Here is a 12,470-nt window from a genome sequence, read left to right as displayed (position 1 = left end):
TTGAAACCACTGCCAGCAGCAAAGCTAAAGTACGATTCTTTAATTGCAAACAAAAAGTTAATGAGGGCGTGAGAGACTTTGCCTTAAACCTGCAGGAAGCCCTTAAATCACTTACACTGGCTGAACCCATTTTTAATACCGGAGCGGATAAACTGCTAAGAGATCAATTTATTGAGGGACTCTACACCCCTTCTCACCGGGGGCATGTGAGCATGCTTGTTTTTAAGAACCCTGAATTGACATTTGCTCAATTAAAGGAGAGCGTTATACGTCTCCAGCTGGCAGAGGCACCTCGGGATCAGGAGCCTGCGCAACTCATGGCAGAGGCTCCTCAACAACATGGAGTACCAGTGACATCAGCTATGTCCGGGGCCATTGCTAAGCCCCTGGGGCCCAGTACTAATGAGGCTTTTCAACAAAAGCTTGACTCTTTAACTGATGTTGTTGCTTCAATGGCTAAAACCATGCAGGAGATGAGAGGACCCAAGATGGAGTTGGCAAACCGTAGAGAGGATGTTCCATGGATGAGACCCCGGAAATACCCGACATGGAGAGGACGACCCCGCGACCGCTACCAACCGGATGGACAGCCCATTTGCCGCCGTTGCCAGCAGCCAGGCCACTTTGCACGAGATTGTGATTTAAACGGGAATCCCCTGGGAATGCGGGCCGCTTCCCAGGAATGAACTTTCAAGGCCCAACACCCTGGCACGACAGGTACATTGGAGGACGACCCATTATCCCTATCGTGTTGGACGGAATGCCCCTCTACGCTTTGCTGGACACAGGTTCCCAGATTTCATCTATACCGTATATCCTTTATAAGAGGTACTGGGCTGATGCAGATATTGATAAAGGGCCCTCTGATGTTGAACTAGATATATGGGCCAGTAATGGTAAGTTGGTACCGAAACTAGGATTCAGGGAGATGACCATAAAGATTGGTAAAGTAGAATTGAAGAAACAGGGTATAATTGTTGTTGATGTTGACCGGCGGAACTGTGAACCAACTGTATTGATAGGAATGAATGTGTTAGAGAACTGCTTTTCCGAAGTCATTTCTGTCTTACAGCAAATTGCTGAAACTGCCCAATCCTGCCAGCAGAGAGTTCTCCAAAGGGAAATAAAAGTATTGATGTTAAGGCAACAGGTAGAAGTTGCAGGTGGAGAAATCGGCAGTGTGAGGGTAAGTGATCCAACGTCTATTGTAATCCCACCAAAAACAGAAATGCTGGTATGGTGTAGAGCAGCCATTGGTACTAAGGGACGAGATTATCAAGCCTTAATAGAACCAGTGTACACTGACAGCAGGCCCACTATACTCACAGCACGAGGTATAGTCGAGGTACACCGGGGACGAGTGCCGGTACGACTTTTGAACTGTGGAGAGGAAGAGGTCACTTTGCCAAGGTATGCTACAATGGCCAAGCTATATACTGTTGACAACAATGCCATCACAACCATTGAGCCCTTAGAACCAACCTGTCAGGTGGAAGGCAATGGCTCAGATGGAGAAATGGAGGATTGGTGCCAACAGCTACACGTGGGCATAAATTCAACACCTACCCATCAAAAACAAGGGGTGTATAGGCTAGTGACGGAATATGAACAAGTCTTCAGTAAACACCCATTGGACTTCGGACGGATAGAAGGGGTAGAACACACAATCCCCACAGGTGACCATCCCCCAATAAAAGAAAGATATAGACCCATACCGCCCGCTCACTATCAATGTGCAAAAGATATGCTGAGGGAAATGAAACAGGCCGGGGTAATAAGAGACAGCTGTAGCCCCTGGGCGGCCCCTCTAGTGCTTGTCAAAAAAAAGGACGGAACCATGAGAATGTGCGTAGACTACCGGCGGATTAATAACATCACCCATAAAGACGCCTACCCCTTGCCTAGGATAGAAGAGTCCTTGACTGCTTTGAAATCTGCTAATTATTATTCCACCTTAGACTTAACAAGCGGGTATTGGCAAGTCCCTGTGGCTGAGAGAGATAAGGAAAAGACAGCATTCACCACACCAATGGGTCTAAGTGAATTTAATCGCATGCCATTCGGACTCTGCAACGCATCCGGTACCTTCCAGCGGCTGATGGAATGCTGCCTCGGACACAAGAACTTCGAGACCGTCCTCCTGTACTTAGATGATGTGATCGTCTACTCAAAGACTTACGAACAACACTTAATAGACCTGGCAGAAGTGTTCGAAGCCTTATCCAGGTATGGCATGAAAATCAAGCCATCCAAATGTCACCTTCTCAAGCCAAAGGTACAGTACCTGGGACACATCGTGAGTTCGGAGGGAGTAGCACCGGATCCCGAGAAAATAAGCGCCATAAGGGATTGGCCAAGACCTACCAACGCAAAAGAAGTGAGGCAATTCCTGGGATTGGTGGGTTACTATCGCAGATTTATAAAAGGATTTACCAAATTGGCAGCACCCTTGCAAGACGCCTTGGTAGGGCAGACGAAGAAACCTTCAAACCGAAACCCTCCTTTTCAGTGGAACGATGAAAGGGAAGACTCCTTTGAACAACTAAAGAAGGCACTAACCGGAGAAGAGGTTCTGGCATACCCAGATTACCATCAACCTTTCATCCTCTACACCGATGCCAGTAATGTGGGACTAGGAGCGGTGCTGTCACAAAAGCAAGAAGGTCGGGAGAAAGTCATCGCCTTTGCAAGTAGAAAGCTCCGGCCTACTGAAAGAAATCCAGAAAATTATAGCTCCTTCAAATTGGAACTACTGGCAGTAGTTTGGGCTGTGACTGAACGTTTCAAACACTATCTGGCTGCTGCAGAATTTATTGTCTATACTGACAACAATCCGTTGACCCACCTGGACACAGCCAAATTAGGTGCGTTAGAACAGCGATGGATAGCCCGGTTATCTAATTACAACTTCAAGATCAAGTATCGAGCAGGTTGCAAGAATGGAAATGCCGATGCCCTATCCCGGATGCCACACTTGAGAGATGTAGAAGAAGAAACGGGGGAGCTTGAAGAAATTGAACTACCAGCCTTCCATCATCCCAAGGCAAAACATCATCAGTCAAGTACCTATCAGAAACAACAAGAGGTGAATTTTAATCCGTTAGCACACCATAGATGGGCTGACACTCAAGACAGCAATCCGGCTGTGAAGTTGGTGAAGGAACTGCTGACTGAGCAAAGTGCATATCCCGATGAGGATGCCCCAGAAGAGACGCATCAACTCTGGAAAGAGAGAGGCAAAATGTTCATGTATCAAGGGAAGCTCTGTAGAAGGTACACCAATCCGAAAACACATGAATTGGTTTGGCAGATTATCGTGCCTAAACAAGATGTCAAGATGGTCCTCGAAGCTTACCATAATGGTGCTGGTCACTTCGGTTGGAAAAAGTTAGAAGTACTTCTAAGAGAAAGATTTTATTGGGTCGGGATGAGAAAATCAATCGAACAGTGGTGCAGAAATTGTGGCCCGTGCAACCTCAGAAGAAACGATCAAAAGAACCAAAGAGCACCACTGCAGCCCATAATCACCAAACAACCACTTGAACTTGTAGCCATGGACCACGTGAAGTTGACACCAAGCCGGTCCGGCTATGTCTATGCCTTGACCATCGTGGACCATTATTCACGCTTCTTGGTAGTAGTACCCGTAAAAGATCTGACAGCAAAAACAGCAGCCAAAGCGTTCCAAACGTACTTTTGTAGACCCCATGGATATCCGGAACAGGTTCTCACCGACCAAGGTACAGCCTTTGAATCAGAGATCTTCAGAGAATTCTGTAATATGTATGGTTGCAAAAAGATCCGGACGACGGCCTATCATCCACAAACAAACGGCTTATGCGAGAAGATGAACCATATTATAATAGACCTACTAAAGACTTTACCTGAGACAGAAAGGAATCAATGGCCAGAGAAATTGCCTGACTTGGTAGATCTATATAATCATGTCCCGGTAAGCTCCACCAACTGCACCCCAGCTTACCTTATGCGTGCAAGACCCGGCCAATTACCAATCGATCTAGAAATGGGAATTCTGAAACCAGACGCAGAAGTTCAAGACTCCAATTGGGATATCATACGGCAAAAGCAGTATCGCCAAGTGCAAGAGAGTGTGGAAAGAAGCCTTCAGCAAACTAGAGAAAGACAAGAGCGAACTTTCAACCAGAATGCTCTAGCGACCCCATTAAGACCGGGTGACCAAGTGCTCAAGAGAAATCGTCGAACCAATAAACTAGACAATCAGTGGGAAGCCGTACCCTACACAGTTTTACCAACAAGAATGGATAATCCTAAAATGTGTCTCATTAGCAAAAACGGAGGCTTAACATCTGTACTACTGTCAAGAGACAATCTTAAATTGTGTCCGGAAGCATTGAAAGAGCCAGAAGTTGTCCAGCCAGAACCAGAAGTTATTCAACCCATACTGGTCCAACCAGTAAAGGAAAAAGAAGAGAAAATGTATCACACCTGTATAGGAGACTTTCCCAAAACCCTACTAACATACCATGGTGCAGTAGTGGTTCCCATGGTGGCCTTTTACCCAACACCGAACCCAATACCAGAAGTCCCAAGACAGGAAGAGGCTGACCCCGTACTACAGGAGGTTCCAGGCCAGGAAGAACAGATTCCTGATCAGAGTAATCTCATTCACGGTGGACTTGCCAACTCCATAGTCATGGAATTATCTTTAGCAGAGCGGGCAGATACTACATCCGCAGTAGACAGTAGTACACCACATGAAGAGATACCGCTATTACGTAGATCACAGCGTAGTACCCAGGGCCAATTACCGGCCAGGTATGCAGATTACCAACTATAAAGCTCATAATGTGAATTGTATATATGTTATGCCATATATAGTTAAACAGAAAATGTAGTATAGTCATTGTTATCAGTCTGCAGCGTTTAAGCCCAGTACCTACAGAGACTTGTCTGTATGAATTTCTTGCATATTCTTGAACTTGTTATCAGCCCGGAGGCACTAAATCAAAGCTCCGGAAAGACTGCTTTTTGAACTTTCCTTTTTGCTCTTTTTGAACTTTCTTTAGACTTTCTATTGGTAACTCCGTTGGAAAAATGGAACTAAATTCCTGGACACAAAGTGCAGTGCCTTTCCTAGTACCTTCAAGGGTAGAACTGTATTAATGGACGCTATTTGAAGTGACTTTTTACAGAACTCTATTTTTGTTTCCTTGAGTGGTTTTTGTAACTTTTCATTTTTAAGACTCTGTACATATTAATTGTTATTTCAAAATGTTATCGTCCCACAGTCCCGGAGTACTGTTCTTAACTAAGGGGGAATGTGGCACCCCTAGGGGTATTTGCCACAAAAATAGTTACTGACACTAAACACAAATATTAAGATAGCAAAACTGCACTACCACCTCCGGCCAGAAGGGGGAGCTCCAGAGACTCCCCTTAATCCATTCTGGTCTGAGAGAAGAAATGGCAGTTGGGCTAAGGAGCTGATAGTGAGAGGTCATACAGCTGAATTTCTAACAGCCCTATGACGGTTTCCAGGCCCAAATCACCAGCCTGAGGAGAAGAGGGACAGAGAAAAGGGACATTGTGAGAACCGGGTAGCATTAATCACTACCCAGAACAGGCGCAAAGACGGATACCGGATCCGTGGCTGTATTCATTATATATAATACAGCAACCGGAAAAACGTGAGGTGATATCAGCTTCACTAGGGTCGGACGCAGCAACAGACACAGAGTTCAGCGGTACTCCCGGAGGGGGTAAGCCGATAAAAGGACTCAGGTTGCCCGTCGAACCAGGACCCGGAGGGGACAGATTGGGCCGGCAGCCAGTTCACATACAGCAGCAGGGCCACACAGAAATTGCGCACAATAAGAGGCGAAGACCCCGGCAGGGTCAAAGTAACTCAGAGTTCCCATACAGACACCGGTGACAGGACTGGTTGTAAATCCTTTTATGTTAAAGTAAACTGGTTAAACGTTTCAGTGCCTCAGTCTTTCATTTGGACAATAGCCATCTATCCAGGATTGGGATCATCACCGCTGGGAGAACCTGCTGCTGATCAAGTAAGTGCCTGTCCCCTCACGATACCCCTTACACTGTGCATTGCCTGAGGCCACAGCACCGGGTCAAGCCACCTGTGACATTCCCCTCAAGAGACAGACCCCATTGGTCCGGTGCTGGGTACCCCGGTCTCTCGGGCGTCACACTACACAGAGCAAGGTTGATGACCTGCTATATGTAGCACAAGCGAGCAGAAGATCACAGCTTCAAGCCTCCTAAAGAGACTATTGAAGCCAGTAAAAAGTAGAAAAAAAAGTTTTTAAAAGTATAAAAAATAAGAACATAAAAGTTCAAATCACCCCCGTTTTCCACCATTCAAAATGAAACAATAAAAAAAATAAAAAAATACGTATGTGGTATTGCTGCTTTCAAGCAAGCTAGCTAGCAAGATATAAAAATAATTAATCTCATTGGTTAACGGCTTAATGAGAAAAAAATAGAAAAGCCAGAAATACGTTATTTTGGTCGCCGCAGCACTTCAATAAAATGCAATAACTGTCAATCAATACATCATATCTACACCAAAATTTTATCAATAAAAACATCAGCTCAGCGCGCAAACAATAAGTATTATTTACAGCAGGATAGGCAAAAATCTATATTAAAACATACCATTTATTCTCACCCTAAAAGAGGCTAATAACCACAATGTATAATTGGACAACTTCACATGACCTTATAAAGTGCAAGTGCTCAAACCAAACAGTGCTCAAGATAAAAAACTTGTGCAATCTCACCAAAGTAGACCGTCTCTCATAACAGTTGTTGGATGTTGCCTCCACATTGGAATGAAGAATCCTCTCCTCCCCAAAAATCAAACAATGGGGAAGCCACCCAAAAGAGAAAACGAAGGGGGGAGTATTTTTATTTTACCACTCCGTGTAGTGCCCCTGCATTGCTGCTGCCCTAACAAGGGCAGTACCCTAGTGTGTTCCTATGTATAAGTTACCCCTAGGGTTTGTATGGGCATCCCAACGCATTTCTCCCACCGTTCAGGGGAGTTCATCAGGGGGTATCTTCAATAGTTTTTATCAATATCCTTAAGGGTCCCCTGCAGTGGCAGGAGACACTTCCAAGCCCGCTGGTTACGCTGGTACCCCTATCAGGGAAAAAAAAGTCATCACCCAGCCCCAGATGCCAAAAACTGGAGATGCTGTGGGTGCCGGAAAATGGTGAACTTGTAAAGACCTGGAGAATCAAAATGGCAGGTCAGTTTTAGCATTTAGTGAATATGGTAAAAAACAACCCAAAGAACAATTGTGGAATGTCACTTTTTTGCAATTTCACTACACTTAGAATATTTTTCCCGGTTTCCAGTACACTATATGGTAAAATCAATAGTGTTGGTCAAAAGTACAAATTATCCCACAAAAAACAAGACCTGGTCCCTTTGCAGAGAAACAGCCTCAAAGCATGATGCTTCACAGTAGGTATGGTGTTCTTTGGATGCAACTCAGCATTCTGTCTCCTCCAAACACGACGAGTTTTCTTTCTGCCAAACAGTTTTACTTTGGTTTCATCAGACCATATCACATTCTCCCAATACTCTTCTGGATAATCCAAATGCTCTCTAGCAAACTTCAGACGGGCCTGGACATGTACTGGCTTAGGCAGGGGGACACGTCTGGCACTGCAGAATCTGAGTCCCTGGCGCCGTAGTGTGTTACTGATGGTAGCCTTTGTTACGGTGGTCCCAGCTCTATGCAGATCATTCACTAGGTCCCCCGGTGTGGTTCTGGGATTTTTGCTCACCGTTCTTGTGATCATTTTGATGCCACGGGGTGAGATCTTGTGTGGAGCCCCAGATCGATGGGGATTATCAGTGGTCATGTATGTCTTCTATTTTATTATTATTGTTCCCACAGTTGATTTCATTACAGCAAGCTGCTTGCCTGTTGCAGATTAAGCATTCCCAGCCTAGTGCAGGGCTACAATTTTGTTTCTGATGTCCTTCAACAGCTCTTCACCATAGTGGACTTTGGAGTGTGACTGTTTGTGGTTGTTGTCAGTTGTATTTTATACTGATAGCAAGTTCAAACAGGTGCAATTAATAATGAGTAGAGAACAGAAGAGCCTTTTAAATAAGAAGCTACAAGTCTATGAGAGCCACAAATCTGGCATGTTTTTGGTGACCAAGACTTATTTCCCACCATAATTTGCAAAATAAATCTTGCCTAATCAGACAAGGTGATTTTCTGGATTTGTTTTCTAATTTTTACTCTCATAGTTGTGGTCTACCTATGATGTCAATTACAGGCCTCTCTCGTCTTTTCAAGTGAGAGAACTTGCACAATTGGTGGCTGACTAAATACTTTTTTTCTCCACTGTGTAGAGCATGTTTCATTACTCATATTATTATTCTGCATAAGGCTGAAACCTGAAGAATTGTGTGGAGCATATTAATACATTTATGTTCAAAAATGTCCAAGTGCAGACCCAAAAAACAACATCAGGCTACCAGACACAGGTTTAAAGAGACCATGAGAAGGACAACACAATCAAAAAAGTATCAAAGTAGAATATATAGAGATTGAGAGTAGAAATTTCACCATTGCACAATGTGCAAAGTTTTCCAAAAATTACCCAAGTGGTCTGTATCACACATGCTGAACGAGACCGTGATGGGGACCTCACAATACATTTTGCAGTTATTAGAATAGGCAGAGATAGGGAGTACAAGTTTCACCATTGCGCAATCTGCAAAGGTTTCAAAAAGTACACAACAACACTCACGTGGAGTATACATAAGTGAAAACTAAGTACTTGTTGCAAAAGCAGCAGAAGGAGGGGGAGTTGATTTTCTGAACAAAATGGTTTTGGATGGTAAGGGATGGACATTAAGACAACTTCCAAAAAAATCCATTTACATAACGTTGCTGTCATCCATAGGGCTTAGGCTGGTTTCACATTTGCGTTTAAATCTGCAGCGTTTTAAATGCATCCGCAAGTGGTGATAAAAACGCATGTAAACGCGTACAAACACTGTGTTTTTTAGATGCATGCGTTTTCGCATGCGGTTAAAAAAACGCCGTGTTTGTACGCGTTTACATGCGTTTTTTCCTGCGTTTGCGCTTTTGGTACACATGAGAAATTTCACAAGCTGGTTTTTGTTCATTCTGCTTCACAAAAATCGGAATAAAAAGCAATCAAAAATGTCATGTGCCCGAAAATGTTACCAATAAAAATGTCCCGTAAAAAACAAGACCTCACATGACTCTGTGGACCAAAATATGGAAAAACTGAAGCTCTCAAAATGTGGTAACGCAAAAAATATGTTTTGGAATAAAAAGCGTCTTTCAGTGTGTGACAGCTGTCAATCATAAAAATCCACCAGAAAACCCCTTATAAATAGAAATCAAACCCCCTTCATCAACTCCTTAGTTAGGGAAAAATAAAAAAATAAAAAAAATGTATTTATTTCCATTTTCCCATTAGGGTTAGGGCTAGTGTTAGGGATTGGGTTAGGGCTAGGGTAAGGGTTTGGATCCCTATGGGGTTAGGATTAGGGTTAGAGTTAAGGTTTGGATCCCTTTGGGGTTAGGGTTAGTGTTTGGATCCCTTTGGGGTTAGGGTTAGGGTTTGGATCCCTTTGGGGTTAGGGTTAGGGTTTGGATCCCTTTTGGCTTAGGGTTAGGGTTAGGGTTAGGGCTAGGGTTAGGGTTTGGATACCTTTATCACCTTGATGGTGGGGGGTGGCTTATCAGTGTCTAGACTTGTTTTTCTCTATGAAAACGCATGCGTTCAAAAACGCAACCAAACGCATGTGTTAAAAACGCACGTGTTTACATAGACAGCAATAGGTTTTTTGGACGCAATCGAACGCATGCGTTTTTTTGTGGCAAAAAAAACCTCTAGAAATTACTACATGTTGCATTTCCGCGCCAAGCCGCAAGCGACAAAAAGACGCATGCGTCGTCAAACGCGTACAAAAAAACGCATGCGTTTTTAATGTTAAATATAGGAAAACAAGACGCATGCGTTTTTTTGCGTTACAAACGCAGCGGCAAAAAACGCAAATGTGAAACCAGCCTTAGAAAGTTGCCGTAAATCCAGCCCTTTTTGAATTTTAGAAGAGTCAGCCTGTCTGTATTTTCCGTTGACAGCTGTGTGCGCCTCTCCGTTATGATTGCACCTGCCAATCTAACAACCCGCTCAGACAACACACTCGCGGGCCAAGTGCGAAGCTTGGACAACAAATAGTTAAAGGTCACTGAAGAAACAGGAAGAACACTGGTATGGTCACTTAAGTAGTCCTTCACCATCTTGGCCAACTTCTCCCTCCTTGTCATGGTAACACCTACAGATAGCCCTTGCTGATTGGACGGTCTCATGAAAATGGCCCAGTTGATGGTCATTCCCCCCTCCCCAAGTTACACCTTGTGTTTGTGGCGCTTCCCTGTAATCCTTGTGGGCGAAAAGTACGTCTGCCACCAGCATTGTCCGAGGGTAATCTTTTGAGCAAGTCTTCCACTAAGGCCCTCTGGCATGCATGCACTGAAAATGGCATGCCTGCCTCCGACATTAGAGAAGCAAATTTCTCCTTGTGCCGTGGGTCAATAAAGGTGCACAGCCAGTATTTCATGTTGGACAAAATGTGTTTCATGCAAGGGTCTTGGGAACGGCATCTGGACATGAAATCTGTCATGTGTGGTAGACTACAAACATTCAGTGTCCTCACGAGGAACAACATTAACCATCCTCTCCTCCTCACGACACATAGCCTCCTCCTCCTCCTCTTCAGGCTATCTATGCTGGACATGCATGAAGCTGGGATTGGGAGTCCCCTCTGTAGCCCAGAGCAAAAAATCCTGTTCCTCCTCACCCTCCTCCTCCTGTTTCTCGTCATCACCCAATGTGGCCTGATAAAACTGTGTGAGGCTGGGCTGTGTGGTATCAAACACTGTACTATCTTGCTCCATAGCCACCTGCTCGACATTCAAAGCTTCTTCTTTCAGATTCTGCAGCGAACGTTTTAATAGACAGAGCAGTGGGATGGTTACACTCATAATAGCATCATCAGCGCTCACAATCTTGGTGCATTAATCAAAGTTTTGAAGAACCTCACATAGGTCAGCAATCCACACTCACTTGGCAGTTGCTATGTGTGTGGGCTAAGTGTTACTCTGACAGGCATTGAGAAGCTGGAATTCAGACATTGCCTTCTGCTGCTTATTAAACCTTGCCGGCATATGAAAGGTCGAATTCCAGCATGTGGGCAGGTCACAAATCAGTCGTTGACAAGGCAAATTAAAGCGCTGCTGCAGTGAAACTAGACCAGTAAAAGCCTGAGATGACTTTTGGAAATTTGCGCTGACACGGCGTACCTTGGCTAGTAGGTCAGGCAAGTCAGGGTGTTTTTAAAAACCGATGTACAACCAAGTTCAGCATGTGTGCCATGCATGGAACGTGTATCAGCTTGCCGAGTTTTAAAGCTGCCTCCAAGTTACACCTATTTATCACACACAAACAGACTTGTTTGGAGGTTTAGCAGGGAGAGCCACTGATTGGTCTGTTCTTTTATGCCTTTCAACAGCTTGGCTGCATTGTGAGCTTCATCACCTAAACAGATGAGCATCAGCAGAGACTGCTGCCGCTTTGCCAAGGCAGTGCTGCAGATTTCCCAGCTGGGGAGTGATCTGGAGGCTAGTTCCGCTGAGGATGAGGAGGAGGAGAGACAGGAAGTGGAATACAAGGAGACTGAAACCCTGATGGAAGTTGGGCCCGCTATTCTTGGTGTGGGTAATATGCATGATGTCCCAGCCTCTGACTCTGTCCCAGACTCCACCAGGTTAAACCAGTGTGCCAGCAAATATACAGTGTGCTGGGAAATATATTGTCCCTGCCCAAAAGAACTTGTCCACGTGTTTGTGGTTAGGTGGACCTTCCCTGTGACTGCGTTGGCCAGAGCATGGCTGATATTGTGTAACACGTGCTTATGTTACGCAGGGACATCACACTGGGAAAAATAGTGTCAGCTGGGAATTGAGTACCGTGGGGCTGCCACGGCCAAGAGGTCACAGAAAGACTCAGTTCCCATAAGTCAAAACAGCAACATTTCAGGGCTAACAATCTGTCAATGTGGGTGTTTAGCATTTGGCCTGTGGATGGGTGGCTGGATATTTATGCTTTCTAGTAAATGTCTGAGGCAGGGACAACTGAACGCTGTGCTGGGACAATGAACTGGAAGTGGTTGTTGACTGCTGTGTGTGTGCAACCGCTGGTTGTGGGCAGGAGGCATCAGTGCCTGCTTCATGGTCAGCAGATTAGGAAGGCCTTAACACAGGGGAAGGGGCAGTGGTTTCACCCTCAGACACAGATTTGGCACCCAGGCGTTCTGCCCTCCTACTGGGGTGCTTGGCAGCCATGTGCTTTTGCATGCTGGTGGTGCTCAGGTTGGCAATGTTTTTGCCTCTTCTTAACTTGGT

The sequence above is a fragment of the Ranitomeya imitator genome, chromosome 3 (assembly GCF_032444005.1).
Source record: "Ranitomeya imitator isolate aRanImi1 chromosome 3, aRanImi1.pri, whole genome shotgun sequence".
Lineage (NCBI taxonomy): Eukaryota > Metazoa > Chordata > Amphibia > Anura > Dendrobatidae > Ranitomeya > Ranitomeya imitator.
Note: the sequence above shows the minus strand (reverse complement) of the source record.